We start from the raw sequence: 17062 nt of genomic DNA on the forward strand, positions 1-17062 counted from the left end.
CTTACAAGTGAACACATTTTTTATTCTGTATTCACCCTCCTCTTTAGTGAGAGCTCAATAATAAAAGGAAAAACAATACATTTTTAAAAAATTGAGCGAAAGATTTGAATGGGTAATTAAAGAAGATACATGAGTGTCCAATAAACACCTAAAATACACTCAAAATCACCAGTCAACAAGAACGTTAAAACTGAAATGCTTCATAAGACACCCTTCCACACCCACGGAGTGACTAAAAAGACTGAGGGCAGGGAAGAGGCGCTGGCAGTGGAGGGAAAGGGGGCACAACGCCCCTTCCTTACAAAGCGTGGCACACGCTTTCTTTGGATTTTTTTCCCCAAAGAAATGAAAACTTATAAATACACAGTCATGTACAAAACGATTACACGAGTTCTCAGCTTTATTTATGATAGCCCACACTGGAGACAACCCAAAAGTTCTCAAAAGGAAATGGGAGCACTGTAAAAGTCATGGTATATTTGTGTATGCATGGGATGTGCTGCTGTCTGGCAATAAAAACCAGTAAAATACAAATAACTGCAAATACATATGTCTCCAGACAACTGTATGAAACAAAAGAGGCCAGATACGAAAGGCCTCGCCCTGAACACAGCCTTTTATTAGGATGACAAGAAAGGGCGAAGGCAGCTGCCCATTGCACCCTGGGGGAGGTGAGGCTGACATGGGGACTGTGCGTGACACCAGAGCTCAGAGTCACTTTTGAGGCGGTTGTTACCAGGGTGTACACACTTGTCAAGACTCACCAAATTCAGACTTGAGATTCCTGCATTTTATTGTAATTTAATTTCACTTCAATCTGGAAAAATCAACAGAAACCAATGAATGCAATTATAGGGTTCCAATTTTAGGAAGCCACCAAGGCTAAAAATAAATTGTATAATTTTATTTTATTTTTTTTTTTTTGTATAATTTTAGCCTGTAATTTAAACCTGATCTGGCCAGTAAAAATGGTAAAATAAACAGGCATGGTAAATTGCAAACATAAGTTGAGAGTAGACACAAAATCATAATCTAGAAATAATTGCAACAGATAAATAAAAATATGATAAACTCACCAAGAGAAACCCAGGAATTCCAGATTAGACTTTGCAAAACTCCTTCATTGTGAAAGAATCAAGAAAGGTGAAAGAGCAGGAAAATACACACTGTGGAAACATAACCCACAAAAAGTAGCAATTACAATTTTAATATGTGATGAAATAAATATCAGAAACAAAAATACCTTAAGAGTAAAAGAGGTATGTTACACAAATAAAATAGCCCATAAATGCTATGAAGCTATGTGTACTTAATAACATATCCTCAAAATATCCTCAAAATAGGCAACACAACTGGTAAACTGAGGAGTTAAATAGACACAATAAGCAAGTCCCATAACCAGATGAATAGATGCAGAAAATGTTGCATAACTATATATATATATATATATATATATATATGCAATGAAGCATTATTCAGCCATTAGGAAAGAAATCACATTGCTTGTAGGAAAATAAATGGAACTAGAGATCATCATGTTAAGTGAAATAAGCCAGACTCAGAAAGACAAATATTTCATGCTTTCTTTCATATGTGGAGTGAGAGATCAAGAGAGAGAGAGAGAGAGAATGTCAAAGCAGGACTACTAGCATCAAGGGGGACCAGCTAGCTAGGGAAGAGCGAGTAATGTCAGGCAGCAAATATGATCAAAATAAATTACATATTTGTGTGAAAATATCATAATGAAACCCACTACGTTGCACAATTAATATACACCAGTAAAACACATTTGTAAAACAGACCTGGACACCAAGTCTCATCTCTGGCTGGCAATGCCAGGTACATGTTGTCACCTGTGGCTTTGGGGAGAGGTCAGCAGAGTCCACAGAGTCACTAAGTATAAAAACAAACAAGCAGAAGTAGAAGGAGTAATGTGCATGTTAGTCCACCCACTCCCACTAAGGAAAGTTGTGTGAACAAGGTCACTAATAAGCTCAGCAGCAGCTCCAAGCCTCACAGCCAAGGGACACACAGTGTCCCTTCTTTCTCAGTGCCTGTCCACCACCGTTTCTTATCCATCTGCAGTGAGCGAAAAACACCTGAATGCTGAAAACTTTTACAACATTCTGGTCCTGCTGGGCCTTAAAATGAGCTTACCATTTTTCTAGTATTTCATGTTGGTGAACTTTGCAAAATGATTTCTGACAGAATGAAAATTAGAAAATTAAACACCCCAAAAAACTGATTCTTCACCACAGAAAATTTGAGAGGCACTGTTTTCATTTATTTATTTACTTATTTACTTACTACTATTTTTGCAGTGCTGGGTATGAACCCAGGGCCTTGTGAAATCGGGCGAGGGTTCTCTCACTCCACCCCCTGCTCCAGCCCCAGCCAAAGAAGCAGAACTTCCCAGAATACAATGGGGAGTCCCATATACTGACCATAAATGACCCCTCAAGAAATGACCAGTATCAAAAAACATATTCTGTCACTGCCATTAATAAAACTAGGAATTAGTAAAAAGTCTAACTCCGAAAGTCTTATTTCTAGAATTCAAAAACATATATTTTGTTAAAGGAAATTGTGAAATACTTAGAAGCTAACAACATCAGGCATATTTTGAAGTATGTGGGAAACAGCTACAGCGGTATGGAAAGTAAAATTTATAAGTTATGATACATTTTCATGAGACAGGGAAAATTGAAAACAAATGAGCTAATTGAGGGCAAAATATGTCAAATTTATTACATTAAAGAAGAAATTGATTTTAACGAAAAACACATGCGCTAAGCCAACAACAGATAACAGATTGAATGAATATATTTGCAATGTCTAAACCAACAAGGGACCGTATTATCTATAAAATGTAAGAAACGCCCATAAATCAGAGAGAAAACACAATAGATACAGAAACAGAGCATTAAAAAGCAGTTCACATGAAGAGAAAACTCAGAAGTCTAACAGGATCCATTACTAATTAGAACTCTGAAGTGAAAACAGCAGCCAGCATGGCAAGCATTGAAGACTGCTGCAAGTGTGGACAAAGATGGAAGGGTGGACACCTTGAGCTAGGGTCATCTCAGGTCGACTCGGAACCTTGTAGAGAGTCAGCGACACCAATGCGTTAAATTTAACTTGCATAAAAGCAGAATGGAGGTTACCAAAGACTGTAGGGTGCAGGAAATGGGAAGAGACGGTCAAAGGGCATGGAGTTTCTGGTAAGCTGGAGGAACCAGTTTTTTGGGGATCTATTTCACATCCTGGTGACTATCATTAGCAGTAACGCACTACATATTTCATAATTGCTTAAGAAGCAAGTTCCAAATGTTCTCACCACAAAACAGTGACAAGTATTTTGTATATATACATCATGAGTATAACGCCTTTCACTCCATCATTCCATGTTGAATAAAGTCATATGTCATGATATACCCCCAAAAGGTGTGCAATCAGAACTTACAATGAAAATGAAGAAGTCAACTTAATGTATGCATACATACCACCCTTGGTCTCCCAGGCACCTTCTGTCACTGCAGAGATCTGGAGAGCTCACTTTGAAAAGTTCTGATAGGAAGTGATCTTTACCCACCGAAGTAAAAGAAGCCTCTGGAAAAATACTTACTGGTGATGCTCTACCTTTGTTTGGTCATTTCCACATTGTCTTCAAACATATCTGTGACAAAAGCATGGTGGAAGCAAGGGGAAAATGGCAGACGCCAACCACCCACCATTTGCATTTAAGCTAAGTACTGTACTTGGCAGTCAATATCTGGCCTTCCCAGATCCTAGGCTGTCCCCTGCTTCCCACCAAAGTGGACAGAGAAAGCATTCACAAGAAGGGCTGGTAGAAATCGCAATTTGATTATGTGGACATGTTTTCTAGAACAGAGCACTGGGGAACCTCTCTAAAATTAAATAGTGTAAAAACAACAGCAGCCCACTTGTTTCTTCTTCCACAGGTGTTACCATTTAAAGGGCAGTGCTACAGCCAGCAGGCAGTGTCCTGCCAGGACACGGCTAACTTGTACTCTGTCCTGCTGGCATTTTTCCAGGGAGTGTGGCTAGTGGGGATGAAAATCTCATGGCCCTCGTCTGGTTGGTAAGTCAACAAGACCACCATTCACCATATCCTAGGGGTTGAGTTCTTTCTGGAGCTGAGTGGTGGGCTCATATCCCAAGGGCAACTGTGGGGAGACCACCTTTTGAAGGCTTTCAAAGACTGTCCTGCCGCTGACTGACGAAGCGACATTACACTTTGCTAGACACACCATTCCCCTCCTGTGCACTGAAGAGAGACAAGGTGCCCTAGCCTGAGAAGGAGACAGGAGCAAGTGGACACTGCTATCATTGTCCTCGTTATCTACTCAGGGAAGCTGGGGTCCCAAGAGCTTCCAAGTAGTATGCACATGAAGCCTGTGGAAGAAATGTGAAAGCTGCCAAAACCAAAATGGAGTCGCTGTGGCAACTCTGATGACAATAGCAAAAATGGTACACGAAGCTGGAGAATGTGGAGGAATGGTTCTTATGCATGATTGCCTGATGGTAGCTATCACCAAAGAGTCTGCCAGAGCCCCAGACTTGCACAGAGCTCTGGCAACCTTGTACACCAAGTGCTTCTACACTTGTCTTCCCTACCTTGGCCTAACGACACCCTTGATCTTAACCGTTGGGACCGAGGATTTTTGTTTCAAAACAACTAATGCAATCACCCTCATTTTTGTCTTTTAAGCCCTCCCCTTGCTCCAGCCTCTTTGACTGTGCCCAGAAGTTGCTAGGGCATGTGGACTTCCGTGACAGTGCTCTGCCAGTTCCAAGCAAATACCATTGTCCTTCGAAAATCCTCTCTTTGGCTTTTGAAATTATTTATTGAGATAAGTAGGATTTGGGCTGCTACTGGCGCAAACATTGAGACTGTGCTGGGAGTGGGGTCTGGGCAATGAGCTGTTCCAGCCTGGAATCAGATAGGATGGAAGGAAAGGAAGCATTGCCCAGCAGACCGTCCAGCATGGGAGCTCTCTGGTCTAATAATCCAGTGAGAGGCTAGAGGTATCCCTGAGGAACCCACAAAGTGTTGGAAGGGCTTAGATCTCAGAAGAATGGATCTTAATGATGGTGTATATTTTTGTTAGGAGCTATGAATTAACCAGACAAGGAATAATAAGCTTGTGTGGATGGAATCACGGTTGTTAGATGTTTTTGTAGCTCCCTTCTTTCCACTAAACAAAACTGAGCGACCTCCTGAGAGGCTGATAATTGTAAAAGGTAGTATTACACACATAGTAAAATTTCAATTAATCAGAATGTTAGGGGAATGGATCCTAACAACAAACGGATTAACTGGCCAATGGAGGATTCAGCAGAAATCATTTTATAGCCATCTTTCTAGAACATATTAGTTCTGTTTTCTTGCCTTCCTAGGCAGGGAGGAGGTGTCACCACACCTCCACCATTCATCAAAAGGCTGTCTGAATGTCTGAGCTGCACCGTAGATACACAAATAAGTGATTTCATTAATATCATACGTTTACTTTACTGGGCAGTCTCTGCTCTTTACTGGACGAATTCAGTTCCTTCCCTGTTGGTTTTAGGATCAACATAGTCCAGTCTAATCCCTCAGTTTTACTGCAAGACTATTACGTGTTTGTCCTGATTGGCCTCCCCCCGCTGCATGTCTGGATTTCCTCTGTGGTTTCATCCTTTACTGCTCATCAGTTCAGCTTCCCCTTGCTTTCTTTCATCTCTTGCTTACCTGTATTTCTCCACATTTCTAGCAAAACACTTGTTTCTTTAAAATATGAAAATGAGATAACCCTCACGATGACTTGTTCTCTTTTCTCCTCTGCCCTCCACCATCTTGCCTCATTCAAATGAAACTTGCTGTCAACACATTGAGAACACTTTTAAGCCAGCCCTCTCCACCCTTGTCCTTCGGATCCAGGGTGCACACAGCAGGTCTAGAAGATTACTGTAAGAATTTACCTGCAAGTGTGTCTCTTCTATTTCAAGAAACTTGATAGCATATAATCATTCATTCCCAGAGCGTATGCACTCATCCCTCTGTGTGAGACAGAGAGGGAGAGAGGGAGAGAAGGAGGGGGAGGGAGGGAGGAAGGAAGAAAGAGACCCACCTGGGCTCAGTGTGAAGCCGCAGTGGCTGTTTCTGCCCTCTGTCCAGCTTGGACCAAATTTCCTGGGGCAACTGCCAACCTTCTAGGTCTCCCTGAGTGTTTCAGTCCATAGACTTGCTGTTTGGGCCTGTCTCAAATGTGTATTTTTACAAACCCATCAGCATAGGCTGGGTGGGTATAGAAATCCTCAGGTGTGGCCTTTCCCCGAACACCTGCAATGTGTTTGACCTTGTTCTACTGGGGGGTCACCACATTTACCTGCCCTGGCAACCTAATGCTTTCGTTTTGTTGACAGCTGGATATTTGAGCCTGAGCACGTGTTAGACCTTCTCCTTTGATTTCAGACATCCCTGGATGAGTAGGTGCTTAGTCGTTTCAACCTGAAAATGTGGTGTCTACCTAGCTCAGAAATCTCACCTCCCATTGGTCTTTTCTATCACATGGCTCAGGCCTTTCCTCCACTTCTCTGGTGTCTCCCCAAGCTTCTTGCTGCTCTAATTCTTCATCTGGAGGCCATTACTTTCTGTTGCTGCAGCATCTTCTTTAGCCAATATCCGGATTTTGCAACTTTTTGTCTTGTGTTGTGTTCTGGGCAGGTCCAGGTCATGTCAGCAAAGACAAAAAGTGAGAAAGAGGTGTTCTTCCTGCTCTGACTGCTGGCCTGCCCATTCCGACTCTCCTTAGCTCCAGCAGGACAGGCTGGACTGCGACTTAAGAGTCAGAGAAAATCAAATTTGGGGTCTTTTCTCATAATCACTGCAAAAATAGGGATAAAAAGTTTAAAAGTGTAGATTAAGAAGAATCCAAAGTAAATTTTAAAAGTTCTTTGTAGCCACACTGACAGACACTCACACTCACATACGTACCTGTGCACAAACGTACACACAATCACAGACACATTCACACACAAGCCCACACACAGTTGTGCACACTGTGCACAAGTACACACATGCAGTCACTCTTTTGAGCACAGCATCATCAGTAACTTTGCGATGCAAGCTTTACAAAGTTTACTTAAAAGCAGCTAGGAGAGTTGTGATGTCACTGTGTGATCTAATCTTAGGGACCCCTGTCATAGGTGTGGTGTGTGTGGTAGGCATTATATGTAGGATACACACGTCAGAGTTCAATCTGAGAACCAGACCGTCAGGAATTTTGGAGGATAGAAGAGTTCTCACTGAGCTTTGATTTGATGCCATTGTGGGAGCCGCAGACACAGTCCTGGGTTGTGGATGCAGAGCTGGTTCCAGGGCAGGTAGCTGGAATTAAAAGATGGGGAGAAAATTGGGAGGAGAGGGGAGGAACTAAGCATCCTGGACTCACAAGCAATGAGCTTCCATGATTCTTCCTGGAAGGTCTGTGACTTTCAGTCCCACTGCATTCACATGGTCTTGTCTTCTTACAGAATTCCAGCCCCGGACACACTTGCACACCAGAACTACCATGGTCCTTACATAAGTTCACTCAGCACCCAGGCACACTAATGCTGGTCGGGTCGCAGTGAAGCCAAAGATGTCCACCCCTCCATGGGAAATCCAGTCTGGAGACCTGGTTCCAGGCAAGAGCCCAGGGAAATGTGTGGCAAGCAGGTGTGGACTGACATCTCACTGTCCTTCTGGGTGTGGTCACTGCAGGACTGATGACAGCCCCAGTGTGCCATTCCTAGTCTCATTGCCCAAAAGCCATGGCCACATGGGGACCCACCTGGATCAGAGTCCTAGAACAGCTTCAGGGGAAGAATTTCTAAGCAATTTTGAGCACTTATGCCCAGAATTGAAATGCAAGACAATGTCCAGAGCAAAATGCCACCTGATGGAAAAGTAGCCAGTCTCCATAAATAACGTGCTCTTAGACCATACTTACCCTTGGAAGTAAAATATGGAGACATCATCTCTAGATCTTCCACCAAAATTGGGGAGAAGCATGGTAGGTAAGTGCCTCTCTCTCTATCCTCTGAGGCTCAGCTCACCCAGTCTCTGGTCAAACACAGTGGCTAGGTTTAGGCAGCTTTACATGAAGTGTGGTCTGTATTGAATTTCTTTGTTTCTTGTTTTGAAGATCCCTGAAGATGTGGCAACTACAAAGCAGCTTCAAGTATAGGAAAGAATGTTGGAACAGATGTTAGTCAGGCTTTCTCCTAATAAAGACTTCTGAGACTCCCCGATACCCAATTACCCCAACGGTTACTCCAAAGTTTTCCCTCAGTGCATGATAAATGCAGACAATATTGACTTGAATAAAACCACAATTATTTTGGTCATGGGTGATGCTGATCAAAGGAGACATCTAAACACCTGAGCACCACGTTTGGATGATCTGCATAAGCCAACAGCCCAGCCTTGGACTGACATAGAACCAGGTAGTAATGGTTGCATGCACTCAGTATGGCAAAGGAGAGAGTGTTCTCTGTATTTCTGGATCAAAATTATCCCACGATGTTTAGCATTGCTCATTTTTGATAGCATATCACCCTTGCATCATTTGCTCTAATCAAAAGGTAGTGATGTGTGTTCAAGTAAGGGGGCATGACGTTCCATGGGTATTTTTATTTGTTTTTAAAAGCATGGGTCAAGGATGAATGCAATGACGGTCATAAATTGCAGTAATTCCTTTCATTTCTTCAGTGAACCCACAAACCTAATCCATAAATGAAACTTCAGATAAATTCCAGCCTAAAGAAGGATTTTACATAAACAAAGACTGTAGTTTTATGCACTAAGATATTTCTTCACTTTCTCTTTAACTCACTTCCTGTCCTTACATTTCACTCTACATCTTGGTGATACTGTGAGGTTTCAATTAATCAGAAGAACTTGGAAGACCAGGCCAAGACCCATTTGAGAATTCAGTATTTTCCTATCCAAAGCAAGCAAACACATTTCCACTGTGTCCGAAAAATACATATTCTAAAACTGAGACAAATAATCTTTAGTGTCAAAAAGGCAGTCTGATAGCTGACAGCTATCTACATAGAAGCTGTAAATCTCTTCTGAAAGATGGTGAAGAATTTAAATGCAAAGTCAGAGACTAATAAGCCTGTCTTCCCACTGTCCACTCTCACAGATAGCAGTCAGGAGGAATGGAAGCACCAAGTGAAGGAGCCATTTGATGCCTCTCAGAAATCAGCTGTAGGAAGGCCAAGCCAAGAGGATCCCAAGGCAATGTGAGCACCAAAGAGCTGCAGAGGCTGAGTCTGGTCTTCAAGCAATGCGCCTGCCGAGAGACAAATTCGAGGGGAGGAGTTTGCCTTCCTACCCACCCCTCAGGTGTGTTCTCCTGTCTGGGTGACATTCTCAATCCCCAGAGGTAGTGTATGGTTTGGATCCTGTGCCCCTCTCCCAAAATAAGTACGTGTGATTAAGACTTAGTACCCAGCTGGTGGTACTATTGAAAGGTGATTGGATCATGAGGACACTAACTTCATCCATCTGCTGTTAGAAGGTGGACCACGGCTAAAGGAAATAGCTCATTGGGGGCATGACTTGGAAGTATATGTCTTGCCCTGGCCCCTTTCTGTCTGTCTGTCTCTGCTTCCTGGTTGTCATAGAATGAGCAGCTCTGATTTACCTCATCTTGCCTGCCATGATGTCCTGTTTTACCTTAGGGCAAAGGCAGTGGAGCCAGTTGACCATGGATTGACACCTCTGAGTCTGTGAGCCTAAATAAGCCTTTCCCACTTCATTTAACTTTCTTGGGTATATTTCACAGAGCTGGAAACACTGAATAACACAAGTGTTGTGTCCACAGGCTCCCTGGGAGCTCCCCCTCCATTCAACAAGGTGTGGGCTGCTCCCTGGTGCCATAGGTAGGAGGATCCTAGGTCCAAGGTTAGCCCCAGATAAAAATATGAAAACATAACTAGGAATGGCTGGGACTGTGGCTCAGTGTAGGACAATTTTCTTGGCAAGCAAGAGATCCTGAGTTCAAAATCCCAGTACTGCCAAAAATAAAAGAAAAGAAAAGAAAGAAAAAAATAAAAGAAGACAGAATACCCACCAAGTTCTAATAATCATGAACTCACAGTTTTCTCAATGGAAAAAAGTAAAACAACCAAGATAAAACTCAAAAAGACCTCAGTTGATGAAGGTACCAGAGAGAGAGTATATAACAACTACTTTCAATATGTTTAAAGAAAAAACAAATACTGAAAACATGACAGAAGAACAAAAAGCCGGGTGTTAGTGTTACACACCTGTAATCCTAGCTCTTTGGGAGGCTGAGATTGGTAGGATAGAGGTTCAAGCCACCCTGGGCAAATAGTTCATGAGTCTCCCATCTCCAAAATAACCAGAGCAAAAAGGACTACAAGTGTTAGAGCACCTGCTTTGCAAACACGAAGCCCTCAGTTTAAAACCCAAGACTATGAAACAAACAAACAAAAACCTTACTAACCAGACTGGTACAAGAGGCAAATATAGTATTGAAAAGTGGAAAATATAGTGATTAAAATAAAAAAAAACCAATGCGTATTTTAAAATCAGCTATTGAATTAATTTTAGGCATAAATGAAAAGAAGCTGAACTAGAAGATGTATCCAGGGAAAGTCCCCAGAATTCAAAAGGAATAACCAAAAGTGTAAAGAAGGATTGAAGGCCTGAAAAACAGGAATGAGACCTACTACTCGTCTATCTGGCTACAGAAGAGTAAGGTGGAAGACAAGAGGAAAAGAAGAGATTGAAACAGATATAGCTGATAACTTTCCAGAGAGGACAAAGACAAATACCTTTATATTAGGAAAGTCCAGAGAACCCAAAAGAACAGGTTAAAATGATTTTACAATCAGAACATCAACAATGAAGAAAATGGCTTCACTGCAGCCAGAAAGAAGGAGCAACTGTCTGCCCAGCTGGGTGTCCAGAGATTCTCTCTTGAGAATGAGGATAAGAGAGACATTTTCCAGTACTCAGAAACTCAGAGGTCACTGCTGGGTGAAGGTGGAAGATGGTGTTCTGTGAAGGAAGGTCAAGCTGACTTCTCAAAAGCACGTCCTCAGTCTGAGAAAAAGGTCCTATTGACCTAGAGGCAGATTCCGAAGCATATTTTCTGAGAAAAAAATTGTGAGTTGATCATAAACTGAGAAAAACAAGCACAGTGAAGAATATGGAGTACAAAAGGAAATGGGGAATCAAAAAAAAAAAAAGTTCTGAAGAAAACAGTAATAATAAGGTCTAACCTGCCATGTTAAGAAGGAAAACATAGAAATAAAATATCAGGAATTATGAAATACCGAAGAGCATATAACTCACAAGACAAGTGACTACACCTAGGGAAATCTACCTCTCTTACGTTGTTCACAAAGACAATACAGAATGTTTAATTGGAGCCTATGAACAAAAAAGACTCGAGTTACAAATCCTATGGAAACCTCCAATAGAATAAACAGCATGTGGAAGAAATAGATGCAAATGTATCAAAAATCACGACAGTAGAAAGCACTAGCTTAAAGATAGAGTGTCAGCATTGTCCAAGAATATGCTTCATTGAAATAAATACCTAGTCTTTAAAAGACACAGAAATTTGGAAGAGATGGAAGCAGATAGCCAACTACTAATCCAAATTAAACCGAGTGACGACATTCATAAAGGATAAATTCTGTTGGGAGGGGAGCAATGGTACCTGAAAATATAATGATGAAATAGTGAATTCACAGGAACATACGCAAATTCTAAGCTTGGAAGAAAAACCACAGCATCAAGATTGTCGTCTGTCAGGTATGCACATTGGTCACAGCAAACAGTGACAGTGAATTGCAACCAGCCTTGGAAACAGGATAGACTCAACCAAGAGCCCTAGACATGTGGGAAAAAAATGTGTCAGAGGTGCCGTCACCATCAGTAGGTCAAATGAGTTCCTCGGTGAGCTCTCACCAGAATAACTAACTCCCCATGCAAGAAAACTAATCATACACAAAAATCAATTGCAGATGACTGGAGTCAAAGCCTTGAAAATGAGACTATGATGGGAAGAATATCTTTTTGACTTAGTATCAGAAAATACTATTTTAATACAAGAAAACCACTCTCCAAATTTCAAGGAAAAATGCAGATAAACTAGTTTACATTAAACTTAGGAATTTCCAAAAGCTCTATAAGGAAGTTGGGGGAAAATGTACCTACAAAGCGACTGGAGACATTTGCAGTACACTTAAGAAAAACTCTGAACCTGAAATTCACGCTATATATAAACCTCCTAATGTAAGCAAGGAAATAGCAACCTAAAATAAAAATGAGCAAAAGATGAAACTGTGGAGTTAAAATAAGACATAAAGAAAAACAAGTGAATGTGTGGGGAGACACCAACATTAGTAAATATGCATAATATTATCAGGTGGGAACAGCTAATCCATCTGCCAGTACCTTGAGTGTTGACAATGACAGTGGGCCAACGGGGACCTCGTTCATTGCTGACTCCAATATGACCATCTTCATAACAAATCAAAGATGTGCGCATCTGACAAGTGGCCTGTCGGCAGAGACCCCGGAGAAGCTCTCGTGTCCACTTCAGGGGACCCGTATGAAGTTTCTAGAAAATGCTTGAACACACAGAGTCAATTGACAAGAGATTGGATAAGCTGCCAGTATTTTTGTATGAAGCAACAACATACAAGATAAATGGCATACATGCTGACACAGATTTGCATCTTGAGCTAATTCACAGTTCAGGAGGAAAATGAACAGGTCACAGATGACAAAATAAAGTGGGATTTTACTAACTCATGCAAATAAAACAAATCTTTAGAAGCTTGTGCCATGAGTGACAGCAGGGAATGGAGAATGAGATGCTCAAGAAGAGAGTAGAATGGCAGTGGGATTGCAAAGAAATACAGAAGCCATGCAAGAGCCTGATAGTTCTATTTCCGAAATTTCAGCATGGTTTCAAGTGTGTGTTTTGTTCCATTCATTTGTGTTCTGTGAACTTTTCTGACCTTAAGTCACATTTAATAAATAAGGGAATAAAAAACGTACCATGCATTATGGTGACCGAAGCCATGGCAGAAGCAGGAGAAAAGACTTAAAATAATTGTGAACTATGGTTTCTTTTCTGTTGAGAGGTTTATAATCAAGGCAGAAAATCAAAACAAATTCACCTGAAAGAACTTGAAGATGAATTGCTTGGCAGTCATTGGGCGTGGAGAGAGATCCAGGAGGGTTGGCAAAAAGCAGGTACGGTTTGAGGAGCTGAGCGGAGTCTTCACAGGAGATCTAGGTTTTGGACCTGCTTGGTGGCCCCGCAGAGCTTCAGATGCATGAGAGTCCTGGCTTCTCCACGCCCGAAGTCCACAAAAGGCGTGGAGGCAGCCCCTCTACTGTCCAGGCCCACAGGGTGGCCTCTGTCCCTACCACACGTAGCCTGAGGGCGGCACACAGAGGAGGAAGACAGGCGTGGGAAGGGGTGACACTGAGGCTGAGTGGGATGCTTCCTGACACTCATAACATTTTGTGAGCAAAGATTTCCTGAGCAGCCTGAGTGGAGGTCATGGTCAGGTTTTGAAAAGTGTCCAGAGTGCCCAGGGCTGACTATTTATAGGGTGGATATCACCAGTTCCAGCACAGTCCCACGAGGGTGCTTCTCTAATCTGCTGTGTACTTCTGACTGTGACCTGAGAACTCATGGTAGAAGTCTATTAAAAGAGCTCCCAATGATAAGAAAGAAGTTGACATTTCACTGGGTCAAAATTGAAACCCAGCAAGGATGGCCTCAATTTCTGATGAGCTAGGATTTACACGGCCACGTGTGCAGTGGAGCTGGCTGACACCAGCCCTTCCCCCGACAGGCTGATGCATCTGTGGGCACAGAGCCACAGGCAGCACCCACACAAAGGTGTGGTGCAGGGTGTGGGACAGCACAGAGGGTGGGCGCCCAGGTGGGCAGTTCCACACATCTGGACATGGGCTTTTCCTCCTCTTTGCATGACAGCTCAGAAGCCAACTGCACACCAGGGTCAGGGTGCTATGGACACACACCAGAGCCCCTCTCCCTGGTGCTGACAGAGACCAACTTTGCTCTGGGGGCATTTGAATGACAAAATGCTGCTGTGTGTGTCTACGTCCCACAACGACCCAGAACTCTGCATTTAGGAAACGTGCAGGTGGATTTCTACAGACCAGAGATCTTGGAAAGAGCAGTGACGTGAGCTGAAGCCATGTTTGTTGAATTTTAAATCCTGCTGTGTTTAATACCATTTTGTTTTCCCTAGCCACAGGAAGGAAAGGGTGGCGTGCTGTCCGTACCTCACAGGTGTGGAAGGGTGGCTAGAACCCTGACCTCATCTACCTTCTGGTCCAGATGGCTTCGGTGAGAATTCAGCCATGCAGAGTGGGAGGATGGCCACGGGTTGAGCCCACACTGCAGAAATGGTGAACCCTTGTCTAGAGAGCGCCTGTGATGATCAAGCCAGGCTTGCTCCCTGGACACTGGAACCACGGCTTGAGGAAGATGTTTCACCTTGCCCTGTATATGAGGGTGTGAGTGTAGATTTAAAGCATGTAGGAAGAAAGGTGGATTTATATGGGATTTTAAATAAGAATCTGTCAAATGCAGTCTTAAGTGTTTTTGATACTTTTTATAGAAAGTCTCTCGAGTGAATGAGTCATGCTGCTCTCTTCAGCACTGAAGCTCAAATTCTGTCTTCACGATTCTAATACCATTAGCTGGGCTTAGGGGCTCATGACTGTAATCTCAGCTGCTTGTAAGGTGGGGATCACAGGGATTGAGGTTCGTCAAGGTGAGACCCCCATCTCAACAAAAATCTGGGCCTGGTGGTATGTGCCAGTCATCCCAGCTATGCAAGGGGTGTACGTACATAGGAAGTTTGGATCCAGGGGAAGGAAACCATGAGATCCTATCTGGAAAATATCTAAAGTGAAAAGCACTGGGGATGTGACTCAAGTGGTAGAGCACCTGCCTAGCAAGTGTGAGGCCATGAGTTCAAATCCCTGTACTGCCCCCCACCCAAAAATGTAATAACTTCAGTTTACAATAACCTCAGTCATACCATTTCCTTCTCCCTCTGCAGTTGCTCACCAACCTCTCACCACCCAAAGGAAACACAGTTGAGAGACACAGACAGAAACAGCAAAGCACATGAAGAAAAACTTCCTTTTATCAATCAAAGCCTGCTGATGACTACTAACATTCACTCATTGACCTGTTTCATGGCTGAGCTCCAGGGCCCAGATGTGCACCCTTACTTCCTTCATCATCTTAGGTTAGCAGTACCCCCATTTTGCAGGTGGAGAGACTAAGCCTGAGGGACTGAGGTTCTGAGCACCCAGCACTAGCCAGCATGTGGTAAGCTAGAACTGACATCCAGACAGTAGTCCCAAAACTGCTAATTACATCCACAATTATGAATGTAATCCTACAGCAGGAGCCTAAATAAAACCTCACTCCTCATACAAGAATTACTGGTTTTATTGTTTATGGTTTTTGGTGGTACTAGGGTTGAACTCAGGGCTTCACACTTGAGCAACTCCACCAGCCCTGTTTGCATTTGTTATTTTTGAGATAGGGTCTTGCTTTTTGCCCTGGTTGGACTAGACCATGGTCCTCTTACTGTGCTTCCTCACACAGTTGGGATGGCAGGTAGTCACCACCACACACATCCACTGGTTGATATGGAGTCTTGCTGTTTCCCCAGGCCAGCCTCTAATCATGATCCTCCCAATCTCCGCCTCCAATACTCCACTAGGATTACAGGCTTGGGCCGGCACACCTGACCTCAAGACTTGCTCTTGACGAGCTAAAACAAGCATCATTGTTCCAAACATTGCAGGCTAACTTGATTCACTGCTCCACGGCATGAGGTTGAAAAAACTGGCAAGTATAAACCAAAGCGAGCCTAAAACAACTTTTGTTCTGCCAGAATTAACTTGGAAAATAAATCAGTTATGAAGATCCTAAGACTACTTCTTACTTCTCAGGGTTGCTCAAACAGGAAAGGAAAACAAAATTAAACAAGAAAACTAGCCCAAGCTCCCTAGAAGCCTTAAAATGTAAGGTAATTCTCCTGCCTTCCACCCCTCAAATTGGACAACTGTTGACTCTCACTTTATGTCAACAGACTCGGGTTCAATTAAAAAGCCATCAGCCAGCCACCCATGGTGCATGCAGACTCCCCAGAATCAGGCTGGCCCTGGAACAAGGAGATGGCAAAGAGGAGGAGGAAGCCAGCTCTTCACATCAGTCCCTCAGGTGGCTCTGTTTGCTGATCTGTCAGACGCTGGTGGCAGGGTGAGGCCACTTAGCTCTTGGTGTCACTCCCGGGAGAATGTGTTCAGAAACCCCCCTGACCTGGGATGCAAGGGGCTTATGATTCACTTAGGACAGTTTTCCACCATGCTCCACAAATCTGAGCCTACACAGCCTGTAGCTTAGTCTATAAAGCCCCTCCTCAGACCCCTCACGGTGCTGGTGTCCCCATAAACGGCCTGCTATGTGGACCGAAGTGCTCTGCTCACCTGGACAAGGTTTGAACATCACCCCACTCTCATACTTCAAAAGATGTCCAAACCCTCACTCTGAGCCAGGCAACTTCTTCAAAACAATTTGTATGTGTTCTCAGACACCTAAAGCAGGTGTCACTTACTGTCCCATGCGACAGAGAAGGGAACTGGGGTCTGACAGGACCTGTAATGTGCCTTCTCCAGAGAGGTGGGGCTGGTTTTCACAGCAGAGTTAGGCTGCTCCACTCTGCTCTGTTGCTCCATTCCCAAAACTGTTCACAGCAGATAAAAGCTGTACCCCAGCCCTTGGTTTAAAGATGCTTTTTAAGTCTCCAAAATACAAATTGCTTGACTGGCAGATCCTGAACTCAGGTGGGTCTTATTTCTCATCCCTGGTTTTGAAGAAAGAGCAAGCTATCAGGACTCAGTACGCTCCAAGGTGAAGGCTTGTTCTCATATCTGGAAGCAATTGAGAGCAGGAGAGGC

At 43.2% G+C, this 17062-nt stretch overlaps 2 long non-coding RNA genes across 2 annotated transcripts; both read right to left on the reverse strand.

Annotated features, from left to right (window-relative positions):
• Positions 1-600: 600 nt before the first annotated feature.
• On the reverse strand, positions 601-1169 carry LOC141423951 (uncharacterized). The gene is made up of 2 exons (XR_012448717.1): positions 1077-1169; positions 601-817 (listed from the first exon to the last, which is right to left on the reverse strand). It is a non-coding gene; the product is annotated as an uncharacterized lncRNA (long non-coding RNA).
• Positions 1170-3892: 2723 nt separating this feature from the next.
• On the reverse strand, positions 3893-13601 carry LOC141423952 (uncharacterized). Its single transcript, XR_012448718.1, has 4 exons — positions 13219-13601; positions 12488-12663; positions 7995-8219; positions 3893-7390 (listed from the first exon to the last, which is right to left on the reverse strand). It is a non-coding gene; the product is annotated as an uncharacterized lncRNA (long non-coding RNA).
• Positions 13602-17062: the final 3461 nt, after the last annotated feature.

Source organism: Castor canadensis, chromosome 6, assembly GCF_047511655.1.
Source record: "Castor canadensis chromosome 6, mCasCan1.hap1v2, whole genome shotgun sequence".
Lineage (NCBI taxonomy): Eukaryota > Metazoa > Chordata > Mammalia > Rodentia > Castoridae > Castor > Castor canadensis.